The sequence below is a fragment of the Podarcis vaucheri genome, assembly GCF_965113315.1.
Source record: "Podarcis vaucheri genome assembly, chromosome: 5".
NCBI classification, from domain to species: Eukaryota; Metazoa; Chordata; class Lepidosauria; order Squamata; family Lacertidae; genus Podarcis; species Podarcis vaucheri.
The window spans coordinates 35629385-35641585 of NC_138763.1; the positions used below are offsets into that span (position 1 = coordinate 35629385).

Sequence of the window (12201 nt, forward strand, 5' to 3'; positions counted from 1 at the left end):
AATATTTTTATAAATACTATTTATAAATAGTAGCACAAAGCTATGCTCACTTAGGGAACAAAGTAATCATCTGTTTCTACTCAAGTCAATTTAAAAACACACATAAAGAAATAAAAAATTACTTCACTATAGCAGGAAATTGGCAGTCTTCCTTTATTTGGCTGCTGGTGATTTAAAAATAGACATTGACTGTTGTTGTTAAAGGTTTTGTGCTGCAACTGGCAATTGCCTTAGGATTGTTTTTGTTTTAAAAAATCCCAATTCATTTAAGGTTCAGGATTTACTGAAGAACTAATAGGCTTTTCTAAGGAAAAGTAGTTTTCACAATAAATCTTCCTTTGGATTGCCAATGGCCAATTTGCCAATGTTGCTATTTAAACAATGCTTCCTTTTAAAATTTATATCCTGACCTTTTGGTGCTTGTGCACATCATGGTGGCTGGCAACACTTAAAACCATCCATAAAAATGCAATACAATTCCAGATCAGCTACAATACAGCAATGACAGACTCAAGCACAGTAAATTAAAACAAAACCACTGGATTAAAAAAAAAAAAGTATCCCATAAAAGGAGCAAAACCCATCCCCACCCCAATAATAGGAAGGTTTTCGTCCTACGGCACTGCCCTATAATGTTCCACAAAACCTTTGTTCTAAATAACATTGTATGTTCTTAATCATTTTAAAACAATGTTTATTATTATTTGATAGCTATTCCACCTTTCCTCCAAGGAGCTCAGAGTGGCATACAAGGTTTCCTCCCTCCACGTTTTTTATCCTCACAAAAATCCATTGAGGTAGGTAAGCTTAAGAGGCAGTGATTGGCTCAAGTTTTGTTTCCATTGCATTGTGCTTACTACTTTGTGGTTTGCCACCCTGGGGTGCTTAGAGAAGGAGGAAGGAGGGAGGAAAGGAGTGGGGTGGGGTGGATAGAAAATTAATAAATAAGTAACAATAATGTAATAGTAGCAACAACAATTAATAAAATTGTGTCATACTGAGCCTCCTATTCCATAGTTCCAGATATGTGGTTATAGAAACCATTCTCATTTATGTAGCACCCTATTTAATATCCCCCTTTCCATTGAAGTCCTCAAACTTCCTTATGATGACAACAGACACGTTCAAAATGACAGAAAACCCAGACCAGCTGGAGTTTGATGTTGTCCCTGTCTGCCTCTCTTGCTCTCCTGCTCTTTCTAAAAGAACAATTGGTAGCAGCTGCCACTGCTGTAGTATGGAAGGGGGCTGGGACAGAAGGAACTTGGTGTCATGTTCGTAGGCTTCCCTTCCCAGGGGTAGTTGGTGTTAAGATGATCCTGTAGAGAGGAAAGGGATAGTCCAACTGGAGTGTCCATTTGGTGCAGATGAGTCCCAAGATCAGTTGCACAACCAAGTTTTCTGGGAGTGGAAATGTTCTCCTACTAGTTCCTGAATATTGTTGTTTCTGAAGCTAGGTTTGTGCCCATTTATACAGACTTGTCTGTATTATCTATTACAAGCATGTCCAACTCCCAAGAGACTGTGAGCTACTCGCAGTATAAAAAAAAACCTGGCATTGATCTACCCATTGTCATTGGAGGATCTATGGGTAAATTGTGATCTACTGGTTGGACATCCCTGATCTACTAAAAACATTCTGTGTAGGACAACTCTTAACATTCATCCTCAGTCTGCAGTATTTCTCCTTTTGAGGCAGTGTACATTCTCTTAAAACACAATGCAAAGTTCCCGTTAGGTCGCTGCTTGAAAATGGCATTAAATCTCTTTCTCAAAATTCTGCGTGGCTCTGGGCCCAGCCTTTCCAGGAAAGTCTGAGAGGGGTACACCAACATGCTTCACATTTTCCATTACGTAGTAACGGGAAAGGAGAGAAACACAGAGAGGAAGAACCAACAAGAAAATGTATCAGGCTTTGAAAAAGTCTTACAAACAAAACTGATGTAGTTGACCAGTTAATTGGCATCATCTCAAAACTTGTTTTTACTTGTACTGTATGTAAATTTAATAAATTGCTAAAACAGATGATTCACTAAGAATTCCTTAATTGGGACAGCCCTAAATTAAAACTGAAAGATTACTTTGTTTGCCTTAATTAAGAGTGTAGTCCTATGATGATGATGATGATGATGATTAATTGAATTTATATACAGCCCTATACCTGGGGATCTCAGGGTAGTTCACAGTCCTATCTTTGCCAATTGATGTTGGAGGGGTTAGAATGATGCAAAGATGCTTCTTCATGGGCCTCAACCAGCGCAGTGATGGAGGCCCTACCTGCTGCAGGTGGCCAGAAAGCAACCACTAGCAGTAGCAAACAGAAAACACTAGCAGCCTGCTGGATTACAAGCCCTGCACAATCACTTAAGAAGCCAGTTGGAAGAGTAATGTCAGAGAAGAAAGAATTGCATCACTGCCACTATCCACCCACTTCCTCTACTTGGGGCTGGGATGTGGTGGGCATCTCCTGTCCCCCACTTGGGATTCCTCCACAGGTAGTTCTTTGAATCGCATGCAGAGTGTTTTTCTCTCCTTCAGCACTGGATAACTACAGCAATCACTGAGTCTATTAGATCATCACTATATCTACTTCTACTATATATTTTGAAAAGTTGTCCATCTGTTCTCTATGCAGTTGGACACTTCTTGAGATACCACCAAATTTGGCATGGTGGTTCCTGAGATTGAGGACCAGGTCTTTGATTTTCAGACACCACTTTGGAGGAGAATGACATGGTACAAACCCCAAAGCAAATGTTACAGAGAAGAAGGCTGTGTCAGTGACCAGAGAGAAATACAGTATATGGGATATCCCAGGCCTTCAAGAGTCACAGGATTGGAGGCAGAGGGTGAGCTGCCATTGAGTCTATGGAAGCACTGGCTCCTAAAGGTGCAGTTCCAGTCAGCTGCCAGAAGTTGAAAGTGCCTGCCTGAAGAACAAAGCTCCTTGGAAGTAAGGGGCTACTCTGTATGACTCTATTTCTCATAAGCAGCCCAAACTCCTTGGGCAATCCAGATGGCCTGAATCTGGGCAGGACTCTGAAGGTTCACAAGAAAAGCATAGAAAAGGGCCACACCTTTTGCAAGCTGAAAATGGTTTACTTACAAACTCTCAAAAGGTCAGAGTCATGTGCTTTTTCATACAGCATTAAGACAAAGTTGCACAGCTGTAAAGTGGTGAAAGTTTTGTAACTTAGTGGAGTAGGAAGAGGCTTTACATGTGAGCTTCTCAGGTGGAGGGGTGGGGAAACAAAGGCTTGATTCCCTAGTCCCTCCAAAAGTGAGATAAACCTGACAGGACAGCTTACTCTGTGGTCTTAACTGTTTCATGCATTGATTAGTCTTAAGCATATTGATTATATGAGGTTGGTTATCCTACAAAATCCTGGAATTTGGAAGAAGGCACAAGAATCTTTGTTAAAAGTTACTGATCCAATCTTAAGTACATGTAGTAGACAGCAAGCCCCTAATGAACATTTACTTCTGAGTAAAACATGTACTGGTATATGATTGTGCTGTATGTACTGTTTTGATAGCTGTGCTGATATCTGCCTCTGCTTCAGTTGAGATTAACCACCACCTCTTAGCTTTGTTCCCACAGTTTGAGGCTTATCAGTTCCTGATTAAACATGCATTAAAACTGTGGGGGTGGGAGTGGTAGGGATGGAATTTACTCTTTATTTAGAAACTGTGTAACCCGCATTTTAACTCAAAGTTCTCATGGTGGAGAACAGCATGTAAAACACTTTGTGATCTAATACAGCAATAAATCCATCAAATGGAGAACATAATAAAAAACAGTATAATAATTAAAAAAAACCATGAGCAGAACGAGTAAAGCAGCAGCCAATAAGGCTACAGTTTTTAAAATAAATAAATCTATCCAATGAAGTATATCATCAGAAATGTACAGATGGGTCGCCCGTTCGAAAGAGGGCAGAATCTCAAGGTTGCCCAGCAAGCAGTAACCAAGAATACCCTGCAAGCAACGACAGCCACCGGACTGGAAATTTTGCCGCTGAGTTTGAGCGCGGCATCGTGGTTGAAGACTGCAGTCCAGTGCAAACGTCCTCAGTCACAAGACCCAGTGACCAAAGGCGGGATGTACTCCGAGCAGAAATGCGGGGAATCCGACTGCGCGGGCGTTAATTTAACCAGGGCCGGAGTTGCCTCCCCAACCCAATTGGGCTTCCGATCGAGCACTCTGAGGACAGGATGCCCGACTAGATGGGCCACCGGGCTGATCCAGCGGGCTCTTCGGATCTTGCCCACCGCACACGAACCCCTTCCCTTCTCCGCCCTCTCTCCCCTCCATGGTACAACCCGAAAGCTAAGCGATCCCTCCTGTCCAGGACGCGTCCACCCCCGGCAAAGGGTCTCCGGAGTCGTCTCCCGGGCTAGCCTGCGCCGCGCGCAACCGACTCCGCATTGCCAGGGAGACACGTACTGTTTGCGGCGGCTCGTACCAACCGAAGGGAGATTCCAACCACCTCCCTTTGGCCAAAGCCGGAGGAGGAAAGCGAAAGCACTCCTGCGGGGCCCTGGGCGTTTTTTAATTGGCCCTTCTGCCACGAGCTCCCAGGAGATTGGCGGAACGAATTGGGAGGGCGGAGGAGCAGGAGGAGAAGAGGGAGGGAAGCTGTTGCCTAGGTGATGCGCTCGCCCTCCCCCTTCCCGCGCGCCGCGGAGGGAGAGTGCGCGCGCCCGGCCGCCTTTCGCCAGACAGGCACACTCGCCGCAAGGGGGCTGGCGCCGGAGCGACCTGGGCCCCGGAAGGTACCGTACGAGCAGGAGTTGCCGGTGTCAGGGGCAGGCCAGGGAAAGCCGCCGCCGCCGCCGCGTTGGCTACGAAGAACAGCGGCCAGAGGAGGAAGAAAGAGCCTGTGGCGGCTGAGGGAAAGCAGGAGCTGCTGCGGCTGCCGCTGCCGCCGCCGCCGCCCTTGCTCGTCCAGGTGAGTGTGTGAAACGCGGGTTGCGCTTGGCTTCTGAGGGGGAAACCACTGGCGTTACCTGGGCTGGTGAGGTAAGGAGAGAGAGCGAGAGCAAGGGTCGGAGGGGAACTTGCGGGCTGCCGGGCTTCCCTGCCCCGCCACCCGAGCGCGAGGGGATGGGAGAAGGGGTGGGTGGGTGGGATCGCCGTGTCTGCTGACGCAGCGAGCCGCCGGGCTGTGGGAGCTCTTGGCGGGGAATGTGGCGCGGAAGCCGCTGGAAACCGGCTGTTTGAAGCAGCCCCTGGTTGCGGCGGCGCCTGCGCGCGAGCGCGTGCCCAGCTCGGGTCGAAACCTTCCCCGCGCGGACTTTTACGACCCGGGCGTGTTTATTTAGCAGTCAAGTCCCGCCGGCTTCTGTGTGGGGCTTCTTCCTCCTTCGTGACTCTGCTGATCCGGGATTGTAGCCTGACATGGATTCTGGGGCCGTTGTCCCCAGCCGAGACCTGTTTTCTTCTCTCTTACCCGCCCCCCCCCGCCCCTCTCCCTCCGGGAACAACTCACTCTGGTGTGGGACGTGGCTGTGTGTTGCTGTTGTTGTTGTTGTTGTTCCTGATGGTGTTTCATCGTAGTAAAGGCGGCAAAGGTATTTCTCTTCGTTTTCTCCCTTTCGGTTGCAACACCGACTTGCTCAACAGGCAGCGGAGTCCGCCGTCTGCTTCTGCCTTCCTTTTAGCGGTCATGTGAAATTTAGTCACTTCTCGCTCTTTTTATCGGCCGGGATGAGTGAAGGCTTCAGTCAGAGGGGCTGGGGACGCCTCCGAAAGGGAACGATAAGCGCTCGAGCTGCGAATGTTTAAACTTAAGATGTTATCCCTCACTTGTATCTCTCCTTTTGTGCATGCAAGGCTAATCTTGCTTGACTTCATACTGCGAGGCACAGCTCCTCCCATTTTTCAGTTTAGCGACTGAGTAAGAATTGATTTTTGAAAACAAGTTTCTGTTTTACATTTGGGGTTCTTGTATTTAAATACAGCTTTTGTTTTGTTGTGCATAAACTTCTAGAGTGCCTTTGATTGCTCTGGCAAAAATCTATTTCCCTCCAGTCCCGTTTCAAGTTCTTTTTTCTATTTCTGTCTCTCTCATTCAGCAGCTCCTTGCTGTTGTTTTAAAACATGTTCAAATGTTGCATAAGAATTTCCAGAACCTCACTAGTCTTGAGAATGGAGTTAAATGGGCATTCCTAGTGTTCCACTGTTAAAGATTTAACACTTTCTGGGAGCATTGCTTTGCTGAACTGTACAACATACTTAATTCCTTAATTCTCTTGTTGACTGACACTAGAGATCTTTCTTCACACTGGATCCGTATTTCTAAGCAAAGTTGATCTGTTTCAAGCACTTAAATGAGGAAGGGGAAGTTGCTTGGGTCAGTTGTGTTCTCTGTTTCCAAATCCTCCTACGAGCTCATTATGAGACTTCTCTTAGCAAGATCACAACTTCATTTCTGACTGCTTTAATGCAGTCACTGACTTTGGTATCATATAGGGCTGGAGCTCACCTGAGTGCCTGTAATGCATGCTGTGTTAATATTAGTGTTGTCTTTCGTTACTGCTTGTAGGTGCACATAGCTGCTCAAGAGTGCAATCCTAACTCACGCCCCTTGTAGGAGGGGCTACATGGAGAGGCAGAGCCACAGCCCTGATGCTCATGGTGGTTCCAGCAGGATGTGTGGGATGCACTGGTGGAGGAAGAGGAGTGCGGGGGGGGGCACACTGCCCCTGGCAATGCAATCCCCAGGGTGCCATAGCGGCTGCCCCACCCCTGCAGGCTGCACGCCCCACCCCCAGGACGTGCACCAGCCCTGCCCCCGCCTGCTCTCCACCCCCAGTGTCAGAGCATGAAGCTCCACCACTGGTGGGATGGCAGAATAATTGGGCCTGATCTGTAGCCAGTGTTGCTGCATGATGACTGTGAGACCAGCTTGGGATCCAGCACAGACTGTCTTGGGCCTCCCCTCTCCCTGAACACTCTGTGTTGAGGATTTCTGCTGGTGGGGAACTGACCATTGTGCCTTCTGCATTTCTAGTGGGCATAAAGGGGAGGTTGGTGCTGACAAAGTGACGTTTGTGTCACTCTGTTGGGAGACTGGCTGAGCCAAGGGGAGATACACTTCTGCCTGCTGTCAAGAAAGGTTGTGTCAGTACAGTGGTAGCTTGGTTCTCATACTTAATCTGTTCCAGAAGTCCGTTCCAAAACCAAAGTGTTCCAAAACCAAGGTGCACTTTCTCATCGAAAGTAATACAAAACGGATTAATCCATCCCAGACTTTTAAAAACAACCCCTAAAACAGCCATTTAACATGAATTTTCCTGTCTAACAAGGCCATTGATCCATAAAATGAAAGCAATAAACAATGTACTGCAGTCACACAATCAATCAGTAGCTGAACTGGGTTCCACACAGTCACAAAAACAAAACAAAAAGAGCCACAAAAATGTAAAATAAATAGCAAAAACAGACAGACCTCAGTGTAACACTCAAAACAGAAATGTGGCACTCAAAATGGAAGTGTGGCACTCAAAACGGAAGCAATAACACTCAAAACGGAACACGTTCAGCTTCCGAAAAAAGTTTGTAAACTGGAATACTTACTTTCGGGTTTGCAGTGTTTGGGTTCCAAGTTGTTTGAGAACCAAAGTACTACTGTATTCTGAAATGTTGGCCTGAAAGACAAAGCATTAACAAGGATAAATAAATAATCATAATAACTTATTTCTAAACCATTTAGTTTTTGAAATGTCTAAGTGTTGCACAAATCAACATAAAAACACAAAAGCATTACAGTAAAAGCTGAGGTTAAAATACCACACAGAAATCCAGTGGTGGTGGTGGGAAATCCAATGATGTGGGGAAGCCTGCAGAAAAAGATGTCTGCAATACATCTGAAACAAACAGTGGATGTGATGCTTCATCTTTAACAGAGGGGGGAGGGCATTTCAAAGTTAGAGTCAATAGCAGAAAATGCTGGTTTCTTGGTCATATTCTGTAGCATGTGATGCCACAAGAAATTGTATCAGCTGCTAGTCTTACAGGGACAGATAACCTGCTTCTGAGCTATTCAGAGCTTTTTATATGTTAATAATCTGCTACCTTGAACATGGCATGTTAACTAATCTACAGTCAGTGTGTTTCCCTCAGTGCAGCATAATATATGCGTGTCCACCACTCAAAACCAGTCTGATGGGAAGCCTGTGTAGAGCACTTTCTGTAGTTTCAGCATGAGGTTGCCAACTTTGTTTTCTTTTTATAATACACTTCTGTGTGATGTGTGGTTGAATGTACACATTGTAGCTCACTGCCTGTAATTCAGTAAGGAATACTAATTTTCCAGGGCAACTGCTGGAAGTAATAGGTTGTTTTGGGGGAGGGGGTACTGCTCATGTTTCAGTTGATGAAGAAACACTTCCTATGAACTGATTAGGAGAGAAGAGTTTTCATTTCAGGGGTTAATGGAGACTAACTGGTATAAATTGTACCAGCAAATGCCAACTGTGGAGGGCTTCTGACTTGTGGTTTGGAAGGTCAGTTACCTGATTGCATATACTGATCTTGGACTGCTTTGGGAGGAAGGTCAAGGTACAAATTTAATAAATACATAAATAAATTATAAAGAATAATCGCAGTCCCATCGAGCTTTAGACCTGCACAGTCTCTCCTCTCATGTGGCAGCATTTGACAGCCATTACTTCCAATTTCTATTAAACTTTACATGTTCTTCAGTCAGCTAAACCTGATCATGGAATATCACTAACTATTGTCACTATCAAAACAAATCAGCTTCAAACCATGATTTCTGATGCTGGCTTGTTTAAACCAGCTGTAGTTAGTGGCCATGTTCACACAATCAAATTGAGGCTTAAACCACAGAGCCTAGGACTTGCTGATCAGAAGGTTGGCGGTTCGAATCCCCACTACGGGGGTGAGCTCCCATTGATCGGTCCCTGCTCCTGCCAACCTAGCAGTTTGAAAGCACATCAAAAGTGCAAGTAGATAAATAGGTACCACTCCGGCGGGAAGGTAAACGGCATTTCCGTGCACTGCTCTGGTTCGCCAGAAGCGGCTTAGTCATGCTGGCCACATGACCCGGAAGCTGTACGCCGGCTCCCTTGGCCAATAAAGCGAGATGAGTGCTGCAATCCCAGAGTCGGTCACGACTGGACCTAATGGTCAGGGGTCCCTTTACCTTTACTTTAAGCTGAGGTCCAGATGAGCTTAATGTACCTGTGCATGGCTTCATGTATTGTCTGATTGGTGAAACCATGGTTAATGGCTTCCAGATGAGTCAGGATCTGGAAGCCAACTTTAAACCTTGGCATTCATTATATTCTGGCAACTCAGAAAAAATAGGAAGCAATGGCTAGTTGTGGGTTTTGGAAATCTTTTGTGACGTATGTATGGTGAAAAAGCAGGAGCAAAAAGGCTGTATGTAGGTGCGCAAAGCATATGCATGGTTGTTTGATGCAAATGTGAACAATGCTCAACGGTTTGAATGAAACAACAAGCTGATTTTAAAGGAAACTGAAATTAAATGTGGAAGTGCTCCTTGATGCATGGGGAGGGAAACAGGGAGCATGTAAGGCCAAGGGCTTGGTGCAGCTCACTCATGTAGCAGTACGTCGGGGTGAGGAAATGCTTTCACCCAGCTGGCCAGATATATATCTCTCCTGCCCTCGCAAGCCAGCTTTGACAGGTGGGTGTGGCCACCCACCAGTCAATCATCTGACATCATACCTCTAAAAGTGATACTTCTCAAAGCACAGCGCTTCCTAAACACTTGACATCCAGCTGTGTAAGGGGCTCTTCAAGCACCATGTGTGGTGCTTGGAAAGCGCTGAGCACAGGAATTACAAAGTACACAGTACTTCCCTGATGCCTGTCAGTCAGCTGCTCATTGGATGCTTGGGAAGCGATATGAAAGGGACTTTGCAGGCATTGTCCCTTTTGGCCAAGCCCCATCTTTACCTGCCCCATTTCCAGCATCATATATGATGGCAGGTGTAGGGCAGGTGGGTGTGGCTTGGCCAAAATGACCTGGCAGGCCAAGTATGGCCTGAGGTTCTCAACCCCTGCACTAAGCCATGGTTTAATGCTGCGTCTGAACACAGCCACACAGTTGCTTGGGAATTCCATCTCTCACAGCAGCCAGATCTTTGTAGGATGAAGTCTGGTAGTTGGGAAATTTCATGCTTGGAAACATCAGGACACTTGTAAGCTGTAGGAAACATCCCATTTGAAGATTCCACAGGGTTAAGTTAGGTTGTTGCAGAAAAACCAACAGAGAGATTTTGAAATGACTTACAAATGGGCTTCCCTGGGCCAGAACTCATTTTCTGAGATGCATGAAGCATAGATTGGTTGAGACAGATACTCTGTTTATGAGTGTCATCAATAATAAAAGAAGCAGTTTTGGTGTGGGACGGAAACAGGGAGAGAGACAGAGAGCTGAAGGCTGGAAGCAACTTCAGGTGCAAGGTGTCTCTCTGGAAATCTGATAAGCACAGACCGAAGAAGGCAGATGTTATTACGAAGTGATTGGTCCATTAATGCAAGAGGGAGGTGTGTCCTATTACTATGCAGAAGCAGTTGAATATGAAACACCTCGTAGGAACAGATTATTATTACTATTTATTAAATTTGTATGCCGTCCTATACCCGCAGGTCTCAGGGCGGTTACAACATAAGATCAGATAAAAGTTGGCTTTAAGAATTACAGCTAAGCATTAATTATCACCATTTCTTTATCCTGTTTCTTTAATGGGGGAAGGCTAGAGATATTGATTTGGAACTCATACTTTAAAATCTGACTTTAATCTGTGGCACTGACCTGACAACAACGTGTAGAAGCTTTTGAAAATCTCCTGATGCCTCATATTTTGAAGAATTACATGAACAAAATGAAATGGAGTTTGAATTGGTTACTGGCGGGGGGAGGGGCATCACCCAGTTAACCATTTCCCCTGTTGTATTACCATATTACCAACACATTATAAGATTGCTGCCTGATTATTGTAGGTGGACCATCACTTAAGCATCTTTCATCAGATCCCATACTGTGATCAGGTTTTGCTTCACAGTCTGGGATCTGACTTGTTTAAAGCATTTTTATCCCACTCTTCAGCCAAAAAGGTCTCGAAGGTGGATCACAAATCAAGGAAAGGAAGGAAAAAAATCCTCCATGGATATATTTATTTACAGAGCAATCTTAACTCCCACTAAAAACCTGATGGGGTGGTTTGATGGGGTGGGGAGGTTTTGTGATTCCCCCATGATAGCTCCATCATCATTGTCATATGTTTGTATTCTATTTTCCTACAAAATTGTGCCCAAAGGGGCTCACAACATATCAGCCTCAGATGTCTGAGGATTGACCCCTTGAGGGTTCCATGCCGTTAAGACTGTATTTCATAATGGCCCAGGATGACTGGTAGGTTCCCACTTTTTGTGTGCTAATCTTCTGAGATTGATGTGGAATGAGAAAATGATCAGAGTTTAGAAAAGGGATGCATGTAATGAAACAAAAAAGTTTTGGTATGACAGGGGAAAACCAAAGTAGAGAGCTGGAAAGTAAGCTGGTTCTTAGACACACCTTGAAATCCAGTTGCCACCTGAGAGAGCCATTGTGAGGTAGGAGATCTGACGCCTCGTGTATGTGCCATGTGTTTCTGCTTATGTTCTGTTGTATATTTGTAAATACACCAACTTTGCAGCACTTGGTTTAAGTCTCCAGTTTCCAAAGGAAAGCAAGCCTTGGTAGCACTGCCTCTAGAATTTCTCAGCTCCTGGAGAAGTGTGGAGTCCCATAACAATATATTAGATAGCAACCTGATAACCTGCTCTCAAAGTTGAAATGCGTGTGCATTGATCTCTAGTAAGGTAAAACAATGTAATGATCCAGAAATCCAATATGGATGATTGAAATGATCCTAAGGGAGCAATACTAAGTATGAGAAGTCATAATAAATCATGCCAAATTCAGATTCGGTTCAGGAGCAGGGCTAATGCTGACAGAGCCAGTGTAAGGCTGGCATAGGGAAAACAAACCTTTTAAAAACAGAGTTTGAATTACACCACCCATTTTGGCAGCTTAATTTATGCCGGGTTACAAGGTCACATGAGCATGCTGAATGGGTTTAGGATCCAGCCTAAGTCTGTTACAACCCCCCCCCGTCCCTTTTCAGGGCTTAAACCAGCTTAAGATATTAATGGAAGGC

General features: G+C 45.2%; 1 protein-coding gene across 6 annotated transcripts in view; it reads left to right on the forward strand.

The window, feature by feature from the left end:
* PIK3CB (phosphatidylinositol-4,5-bisphosphate 3-kinase catalytic subunit beta) overlaps positions 1 to 12201 on the forward strand; it is a 100704-nt gene that overhangs the window by 23851 nt on the left and 64652 nt on the right. For 3 of the 6 annotated variants that reach the window (XM_082221732.1, XM_082221737.1, XM_082221738.1), the window contains exon 1: positions 4698 to 4952. The exons of 2 other annotated variants lie outside the window; for them this stretch is intronic. The gene's annotated coding sequence lies outside the window, so the exon portion shown is untranslated. Of the gene's footprint in view, positions 1 to 4697; positions 4953 to 5552; positions 5575 to 12201 lie in introns of those variants that run through there. One more of the 6 variants, XM_082221735.1, reaches the window with a different exon arrangement.